The 10,177-nt window shown below is 38.0% G+C and overlaps 1 protein-coding gene across 4 annotated transcripts in view; it reads right to left on the bottom strand.

Annotated features, from left to right (window-relative positions):
* The window catches only part of CFLAR (CASP8 and FADD-like apoptosis regulator), a 56,467-nt gene extending 56,002 nt beyond the window's left edge, over window positions 1-465 (bottom strand). For 2 of the 4 annotated variants that reach the window (XM_010860962.1, XM_010860960.1), the window contains exon 1: window positions 12-456. The gene's annotated coding sequence lies outside the window, so the exon portion shown is untranslated. Of the gene's footprint in view, window positions 1-11 lie in introns of all 4 variants that reach the window. The other 2 variants (XM_010860965.1, XM_010860964.1) reach the window with 2 other exon arrangements.
* Window positions 466-10,177: the final 9,712 nt, after the last annotated feature.

Here is a 10,177-nt window from a genome sequence, read left to right as displayed (position 1 = left end):
GGTGCACCTACCGTCCAGCCTGCGGTGAGGCTCTCCTCTGGCTGCAGCCCAGACTTCACTCCGACGCCTGAAAATCCGCAGGCAAGATGGAGAAAAAGAAACCGAAAGTCTGAAAGCAGACGTGGCTTTCCTGTCCAGTCCGCAAGCGCTCTGGGCTTCCTCTCCCTGGACTTGTCTCTGATCCTATAAAAACTTTTCACTTTATGAAAGTCTGATGGTCCGACATTCACTGTGTTAGACCCCACTCACCCGCCCTTCCAGTAGAACCGGTGCCAGGCCACAGCCCCCTTGTCGTCTATTTCCTGTTTTTACTTCTCTACGTGTTTGCTATGAACTCTGGGCGGTTGCTTACCAAGCAGTTCTAGTTGTCTCTAGCAACAAGCACTAGCAGTTTTGTTGCTGATGTACTGGAAAATAATAAATAGCAAATGTAAAAGCGCTATATGCTTTAATGCTCACAACTACTTTCTTCTGATTTTTTTTTTAAGTTTCTGAACTTTTCTTGAAAAATATTTAAACTTACAGGAAAGTTGCAAAAATAACTGCAAATGGAAATATTCCATTTCCCAGAGCCCTACTTGGATTTCTATAATACCAGATAACAACATCAGAAGAGGTTTAGCAAAATTTAAGGGGTGGGGGTTGGAGGTGGGAGGGGATAAACTTCACTAAAGTAATCCAGTCAGGCACTAAACAAATAAGCATGCACGCTTATAATAAATAAAAGAGGTTGCTGAGGCTGGTGAGTGAGGAGTAAACAAGTACCCAGAGTTGCTATATTATCTAAAATGTCCAGTTTTCTGTACACCCTTCTGTATCTAAAACTTATAACCAGCAAGGACTTATTGTATAGCATGTGGATCAAAGTTATGTGGCAGTCTGGATGTGAGGGGAGTTTGGGGGAGAATGGATACATGTATATGTATGCCTGTGTCCCTTTGCTTTTCAACTGAAACTATCACAAAACTGTTAATTGGCTATATCCCAATAGAAAATAAACTGTTTAAATTTTTTTAAATATAAAATGTCCAGTTTCTAACAAAAATTATGAGGCATGCAAGGAACCAGGAAAGTACGATCCAACCATCGGGAAAATAGGGAACAGGAAATGCCTTTGAGAGCAACAGGATGTTGGATTTATCAGAAAAATAATTCAAAGTAGCTATTATAAGCATGTTCACAAAACTAAAGAAAAGCATGATTAAAGTATGACAATAATGTCATACCAAATAGAAATATCAATAGAGATATATTTAGCCCCTAGAGCAGGGATGTGACTTTGTAATTATAGAAATGAAGCAAACAAATTTCTGAATTTGAAAAGTACAATAACTAAAATAACTTTATTAGAGGCTTAACAGGAAACTCAAACTGGCAGAAGAAAGAATAAGCTATCTTGAAGATAGATAGATAGAGATTATGTTCCCAAGAACAGAGAAAAATAAAAAGAGCCTCAGAGAAATGTGGACATCATTAAGAACACCAGCACGTGCATAGTAGGAGTACTAGGACAGGGGAGTGAAGAAGCAACAGAAAAAATATTCAAAAATTAATGGCTAAAAGCTTTCTAAATTTATTGAAAAACTATCTCACATATCTAGGAAACTCAACAAATTCCAAATGGGATGAATGCAAGAGATCTACAAACACAACATAGCAAAAATGCTGAAAGTCAAAGGAAGAAATCTTGAAATCAGCAAGAGAAAAATGACTCATGACCTACAAGTTAATGCCAGTAAGATTAATAACTGACTTTTAAGGAAAAACAAGAGAAACCAGAAGGCAATATCATAACATACTCAAAGTGCTCCAAGAAACAATCTTATGAAAATAAGTTGGTGAAATAAGGTTAAATGGTTTCCCAAACAAACAAAAACTGAGAGAATTTTTGCTAGCAGATGTGTCTTACAAGAATACTAAAGGACAAAAGCAAATAACAGGTTGAAAGCAATAATCCCAGACAGTAATTCAAATTTATACCAAAAGAAAAACAAAACATCAGAAAAGGCAATTGTACAGTTAGAAGAGAAAGTATAAATGAATTTTTATTTAAAAAAAATAGTGAATGATTGTGCCTGTAACATAAAATTAATACGTGTAATGTATTTGCTAATAACAGCACAAAAGAGGTGGGTGGGAGAAAAGCTACATTGGGATAAAGAAATGATTACAGACTGTAAAGTAGTATAATAACAATGCATTGTTGGTTGTATAACATTAATTGATGCTTTATATATATATATATAATAAAATGCCACAAAGTGGTGGTCACGCAGGAAGAAGGGAGTACAGCTATACACGAGTAATGTTTCTATATAAAACTGGAATTAACTGGTGTAAATCCAAAGCTGCTTCTGATAAATTAAGCTATATATGGTAAACCTCAGAGCAACCTCTGAAACAATTTGAAAAATATATAGTGAAAAATAATTAAAGAAATTAAGATGCTTTATTAGAATATATTTCCTTAATGTAAAAGAAAGCAACAAAAGAGGAACAGAGGGACAAGAAAGACATATGACAAATAGAAAACCAAAAGAAAAATGAGCCATGCAAATCCAGTAACAATAATAACATTAAATTAAAATAGATTAAATGATCCAACCAAAAGGAAAGTTTGCTAGGCTGGATTTAAAAAAATAAAAAATCTATGGAGACTTCCATAGGTCCAACGGTTCTTACAACAATAAATAAGACATAAAAGAATCAACAATGACAGTTGAAAACTTTGACATTCTACTTTCAATAATGGACAGAATGAGACAGATAGTCAAAAAGAAAAATAGAAGGCTTGAGCAATGCCATAAACCAGCTAGACCTAACTGACAGCCATAGAACACTCCACCTAGCAATAGAATGTACATTATCACCATATAGGAATATATATTCAAGTGTACATGGAATATTATCCAGGCTATACCATCTGCCAGGCTCTAAAACACACCTCAATAAATTTAAAGGAACAGAAATAATATAAAGTATGTTTTCTGGCCACAGTGAAATGAAATTAGAAGCCAATAACAGGGAAAATGGGTAAAACTTACAAGTCTGTGGAAAATAAATAACAAATCTGTGGAAAATAAATAACACACTCCTAAGTAACCAGTGGGTCAAAAAGGAAATCAAAAGGAAAATCTGAAAATACTTTGAGGTGAATGAAAATCAAGCACAACATTTCAAAACTTTTGAAGTAGAGCTAAAGCAGTGCTTAGAGAGACATTTATAACTTTAAATGTCCATATTAAGCAAAAAGAAAGATCTCAAATCAATAACCTAAACTTCGACTTTAAGATATGGGTAAAAGAAGAGCAAACAAAACCTAAAGCAGCGAGAAGCAAGAAAATAATACAGATTAAAGTGGAATAGAAAAACAATAGAGAAAATCAATTAAACAAGCAAAAAGCTGATTTTTAATAATTTAGTTATTAATTTTTTAACTGTGCTGGGTCTTCATTGCTGTGCTCAGGCTTTCTCTAGTTGCAGCGAGTGGGGGCTACTCTTTAGCTGTGTTGTGTGGACTTCTCACTGAAGTGGTTTCTCTTGTTGCCGAGCACGCGCTCTAGAGCCTGGGCTTCGGTAGTTGCTGCTCTTGGGCTTAGTTGCCCTGAAGCACGTGGAGCCCAGAGGAGGGCTCAAACTCATGTCCACTGCATTGGCAGGTGGATTCTTAACCAATGGACCACCAAGGAAGTTCCCAAAAATAATTTTTTGAAAAGGTGAAAAAAATTGCAAATCTTTGGCTACATTGACCAAGAGGAAAAGAAATTTCAAATTACTCAGAAATGAAATAGGGTACATTACTACTGATCCAACAGAAATCAAAAGGATTATAAAGGAACACTATGAATAATTGTACTACAACAAATTAGACAACCTAGATAGACAAATTCCTAGAAAGACACAAATTATCAAAACTGACTCAAGAAGAAATAGACAATTACTCAGATTGTCACTTTGTAGATCTATACAACTAGAGAGTAGCCCTCATTCTCCACAGGTAGAGAAAGCCCTTGTGCAGCAATGAAGACTCAGTACTGCCAAAAATAAAAAAATAATTAATTAATTTTTAAAAGGTGAAGAAATTTAAAAATCTACCCACAAAGAAAAGCTCAGACTCAGTTTCATTTGTAAATTCTACCAAACTCTTAAGGAAGAATAATCTTTACAAACTCTTCCAAAAAACAGAAGAGGAGTGTATTAGTTTGCTGGGGTTGTGTTAGACAAATTAAAATGGAAACAGTTTTGTTCAGGCTTCAGAAGTAGGAAAGCAGGCCTCTGACCGACTTCTGACCCTTCCTGGACTACATACCTGCCTGCAAGCATACCAACTGTTACCACCAAATCAAGTGGCACTTTAGATAAGAAAAGGAGTGGGTTCTGGAATTTCTTGAGCCCTGTGGACCTGTCTAAGCCTCTGGGGTCTGGAAAATCTTGTGGCTCACAAGGTGAAACAAACAGCATTGTAAAAGTTACAGAAAAGCCAGAACTGCGTTTTTTCATGCAAACTGACTATGATATCAATTTGCAGCTTGGGATTATACGTGGGAGCCCCCCACAATCTGAAGTCTCACACATGGAGTGGATGCACTGCAAAACAAGTTGCCATAACAAAAACACCACAGACTAGGAAACATAAACAACAGAAAATTATTTCTCACTGTTGTAGAGGTTAGAAATTTGAAGCCAAGACATCAGTAAGGTTGGCTACTTCTGAGGCCTCTGTCCTGGACTTTAGATAGCAGTCTTCTCGCTGTGTCCCAACAAGCTGTTTCCTCTGTATGCCGGTGTCTTTCTGCATGTTTTCTTATAAGGAATTATAAGATTAGGGATTAGGGCCATCCTAAAAGCCTCATTTTAACTTTACCTCTTTAAAGACCTTATCTGTGACTACAGTAACATTGCGAGGTCCTAGGAATTAGGGCTATGGATACCAGGGAATCCACAACTTTATAAAGGGCATCTAAACTTAGGAATAAGTTTAAAAAAAAGAATTATAAAATAGTGTGGTACTGGCAGAAGGATAGATACATAGATCAATGAAACAAAATGAAGAGCCCAGAAATAAACCCATATATGTATGGTCAATTGATTTTAGACAAGAGTGCTGAGATTATCCAATGGGAGAAATAGTCTTTTCCACAAATAGTGCTGGGACAAATATATTTCCATGGGTCAAAGAATAAAGTTGGACCACTATTTCACACCATATATAAAAATCAATGTGAAATTAATCAAAAGACTTAAGCATTAGAGTTAAAACTATACATTTTTAGGAAAAACATAGGGGTAAAACTTAATGATCTTAGATTTGGCAAAGGATTCTTAGATATGACCCCAAAGACCTAGCAACAAAGGAAGAAATAGATAAATGTGACTTCCTCAAAATTAAAACCTTTCATGCTTCAAATGATACAATCAGGAAAATGAAAAGACAACCTACAGAATGTGAGTTAGGGCTTTAATATATGCTCTGGGGTAGGGACAAGGGTGTAGGACACAATTTAACCAATAAAAAGAAAGGAACACTCTCCAACTCAGTTTATGAGACCATTATTACTATAATACCCAAACCAGACAAAGACATCACGGCAAAGGAAACTGCAGGCAATATCTTATGTATATGGATGCAAAAGTCCTCAACAAAATAATAGCAAACTGAATCCAGTAACATTTAAAAATAAGTGTGGTTTCCACCACAACCAAGTGGGATTTATCCCAGGGGTGCAAGGTAGGTTTAACACACCCATAAAATTAGTAGGATTTTTCAAGGTTCATCCATATTATGTCATGTATCAGTAACTCTGTTCTTTTTTATGGCTGGGTAATATTTCTTTGTATGAATATAACACATTTTGTTTAGACATTCATTAGTAGATGGAATTTGGGTTGTTTTTGGCTAGAATACTGCTATAAACATTTGTGTATAAGTATTTTCATGGACATACGTTCATTTCTTTTGAGTTTATACCTAGGAGTAGAATTGCTGGTTTATACAGTAACTCTAATTTAATCATTTGTGGAAGTTCCAGGCTGTTTTCTAAAGTGACCACTCCATTTCTCATCCCCACTAACAGTATATGAAGTTTCCAATTTCTCCACATCCATACCAACACTTGTTATTATCTGACTTTTTGATTCTAGCCAACCTAGTGAGTATTAAATGGTATCTCATTGTCGTTTTAGTTTGCATTTCCTTGATGACTAATGATGTTGAACATTTTTTCATGAGCTTATTGGTCAGTTGTATATTTTTCTTGGAGGAATATCTATTCAGATCCTTTACCCATTTAAAAATTATTTGTCTCTTTATTATTGAGTTGTCAGAATTTTTTATATTTTCTGGATACAAGTCCCTTATTGAAAACGGTAAAGAATTTGCCTGCAATGTGGGAGACTCTGGCTTGATCCCTGAGTCAGGAAGATTCCCTGGAGAAGGGAATGGCAACCCACTCCAGTATTCTTGCCTGGAAAATTCCATGGACAGAGGAGCTTGATGGGCTAGTCCATGGGGTCGAAAAAAGCTGGACATGACTGAATGACTAACACTTTCACTTTCACTTGCAACTATTTTCTCCCATCCTCTACTGCCTTCGAATGTTAGTGTTCCCAATTCTTGGGCCTTCAGACTTGGACTGGGACTTATACCACCGGCTTTCCTGGGTTTTTAGCTTGCAAATCATAGGATGTAGTTTCCATAACCAATGAGGTGATTCCTCAAAATAAATCACTTTAAATCTCTTTATACATCATTGGTCCTATTTTTCTGGAGGACTATGACTAGTATAAGAAGTATGTAGCATCTTTTCATTATTCTTAGGTATTCTGAAATTTCACAGTACATGCTGTACATCCACTATTTGACTTCACTGTGCTTCACACTCAGAGTCTTCAATCTGGAAATACATCCTTAAGTTCTAGGAGACTTTAAATATTTAGCTGGTGATCTGTCCTATCCATTTTTCTCTGTTTCTTTTATTTTCCTTCCTTCCTTTCATTTTTTCCTTCTTTTTTACATTGCCCCTCCTGAACTTGCTCTGTACTTTTTGTCCTATTTTTTCTTTGTCTTTCATCTCTATTTTTCTGTTTTTCTATTTTCCAACCCTTCTATTAAGGTTTTCTTTTCTTTTGTTTTAATCCCAGAGTTAAGAATAATAATGTAGTTAAGGCTCCTTGAATGTTTGAAGACTGTGAAATGCAAAAGAATTCAGAAATGTGCACTAAACATAAATACATACATTAATAAAGAATGGTAAATCAAATATCCACGTAACTGCCACCCAAAGGCGCAAAATAGGATCATTTCAGAGCCCCCTGTGTGCCCATCCTTTATCATAACCCACGTTCTCCCCTAAGAGGTAACCACTATCTCAAATTTGGAGATAAGAATTTTCTTGACTTTATAAGTTTTACCATTTACATATGCATCTCTAAACAATATAGCTTAGTTTTTACTATTTTTGCGCTCTATACAGATGAAAACAAACCATATTCATTTGTGCCTTTCTTTTTATGCTCAATTGATTTTCATTGCTGTATTCTATAAAATTCTTAGAAGAAAACAGAGTAGAAAAATCTTTGAAACTTTGGAGTAGGCAGAGATTTCTTAGAGCACAAACAAGCACAAACTCATAGCAGAAAACATTTACAAATCAAAAATTTTAAATCTTTCCTTGAAAATATCCTCATTGAAAAAAAATAAAAATAGGACTTCCCTGGCAGCCCAGTGGTTAAGACTCTGCACTTCCACTGAGGAGCGTGGATTTGGATCCCTGATCGGAGAACTAGATCTCAAACACCAAAACTAAAAGTTTGCATGCTACAACTAAAGATCCTGGGTGCCACAACTAAGGCCTGGAGCAGCCAAATACATAAATAAATGTTTTGTTTTGTTTTATTTAAAGAAATGAAAAGGCAAACCATAGATTTGGGCTTCAATATATATCTTCAAAGGACATAAAGCCTGAATATATGAAGAATTCTTACTCTGAATAATAAATCAAATGACTCATTTTTTAAATGGGCAAAAACTTTGCCCAGACACCTCACAAAATAGGATACACAATGGCCAATAAGTGTATGAGAAACTACTCAATATCATTAGTTATCAGAGAAATGAAAATTAAAAGCCTACAGGAATGGCTAAAATCCAAACAGTTGACAATACGAAGAATCAGTAAGAATGTGAAATAACTACAACATACGTTACTGGCAGAAATGTAACATAATAAAACTTGGGAAACAGTTTAGCTATTTGTTATAAAGTACACTTCAGTTCAGTTCAGTTCAGTCGCTCAGTCCTGTCCGACTCTTTGCGACCCCATGAACCACAGCACGCCAGGCCTCCCTGTCCATCACCATCTCCCGGAGTTCACTCAAACTCAAGTCCGTCGAGTCGGTGATGCCATCCAGCCATCTCATCCTCTGTCGTCCCCTTCTCCTCCTGCCCCCAGTCCCTCCCAGCATCAGAGTCTTTTCCAATGAGTCAACTCTTCACATGAGGTGGCCAAAGTATTGGAGTTTCAGCTTTAGCATCAGTCCTTCCAAAGAACACCCAAGACTGATCTCTTTTAGAATGGACTGGTTGGATCTCCTTGCAGTCCAAGGGACTCTCAAGAGTCTTCTCCAAAACCACAGTTCAAAAGCATCAATTCTTTGGCGCTCAGCCTCCTTCACAGTCCAACTCTCAAATCCATACATGACCACTGGAAAAACCATAGCCTTGACTAGACGGACCTTTGTTGGCAAAGTAATGTCTCTGCTTTTGAATATGCTATCTAGGTTGGTCATAACATTCCTTCCAAGGAGTAAGCGTCTTTTAATTTCATGGCTGCACTTAGCATATAATAAAACAAAAGCCCTCCTAAGCACTACTCAAGAGAAATAATATGTAATATATATACAAAGGCTTGCATATTAATTTTTATAGCAGCTCCTCTAATAATAATCCAAAACTAGGAATAACTTAAATACTCGCCTAAAGGCAAATGGATAAACCATGTGAGTATATCTATAAAATGGAACAGTAGTCAGCAGTAAAAAAGGAAGAAACAGAAGGGGCTCAAGAAGGTGGAGGAGTAGGTGGACATGGAGTACATCTCTCTCCATGGATGTATCAAGAATACATCTATAGATGCAACAGTTCTCACAGAATACGACCTGAATACTAGCAGGAGTCCCTGACCACTGGAAAGAATTATATGGATACTTGCATATCTGGGTAGGACAAAAGAAAGAAAGAAGGAAGAGGAGAGTCAGTACTGGGCGAGCTGAAGCAGAGGAGAGATTCCCACATCCAGAGGAATCAGTTGGGACAGAAAGGAAAGCATTTGAGGCTGTCAGAGGGTGAAGGAGCTGATCCATGACAGCCTGAATAAAGTGAAAACCACACAGACAATCCGAGCCGCGGCCCTACATAACCTGTCCCAGGATGCACGTCCACCGATGGCACATGGCAGCTGGGAGCTGGAGCATGTAGCTGCTGCTGCTGCTAAGTCGCTTCAGTCGTGTCTAACTCTGTGCGACCCCATAGACGGCAGCCCACTAGGCTCTCCCGTCCCTGGGATTCTCCAGGCAAGAACACTGGAGTGGGTTGCCATTTCCTTCTCCAATGCGTGAAAGTGAAGTCACTCAGTCGTGTCCGACTCCTAGCGACCCCATGGACTGCAGCCTACCTGGCTCCTCCGTCCATGGGATTTGCCAGGCAAGAGTAGTGGAGTGGGTTGCCAGACTGGAGAGCAAACCCAGGGTGAGGACTGCTGCTGATTGCGAGGAGATGACCTGAAGAAAAGGAGGAACTCTGCAGCAGGGAATGCCTTTTAAGGGAAACAGGGCGGCTCTGGAAGCAGGGCGCTACTGCTGACTCACATGCAGGGGGAGGAGCCATCAATGTAGCTCTCTCTTCCCCAGCACTGGCCCCTGAGCAATAGAGAAGGATCCCAGCGAGGGCAGCCCTTCAAACACCAGCTGCCAGAAGCTAGAAAAGACTCCTAATAGAGTCATATCTCTTGTGCCCATGGCCACCGGCTTCCCTGTGCACTTGGTGCTATGGGAGTCTCCACGATCCAGGCAGCCATGCCATCTCCACTTCTGGTCATCACTCGGGCGGACCCAAGTCCTCCAGGGCAGCTTTGGGAGTAGACTCTTACGGATGGCCAGCAGGTAGATGTGGGGATAAAAC

Source organism: Bison bison, unplaced genomic scaffold, assembly GCF_000754665.1.
Source record: "Bison bison bison isolate TAMUID 2011002044 unplaced genomic scaffold, Bison_UMD1.0 scf7180017864471, whole genome shotgun sequence".
NCBI classification, from domain to species: domain Eukaryota; kingdom Metazoa; phylum Chordata; class Mammalia; order Artiodactyla; family Bovidae; genus Bison; species Bison bison.
This window is presented reverse-complemented; position numbering and strand designations above follow the sequence as displayed.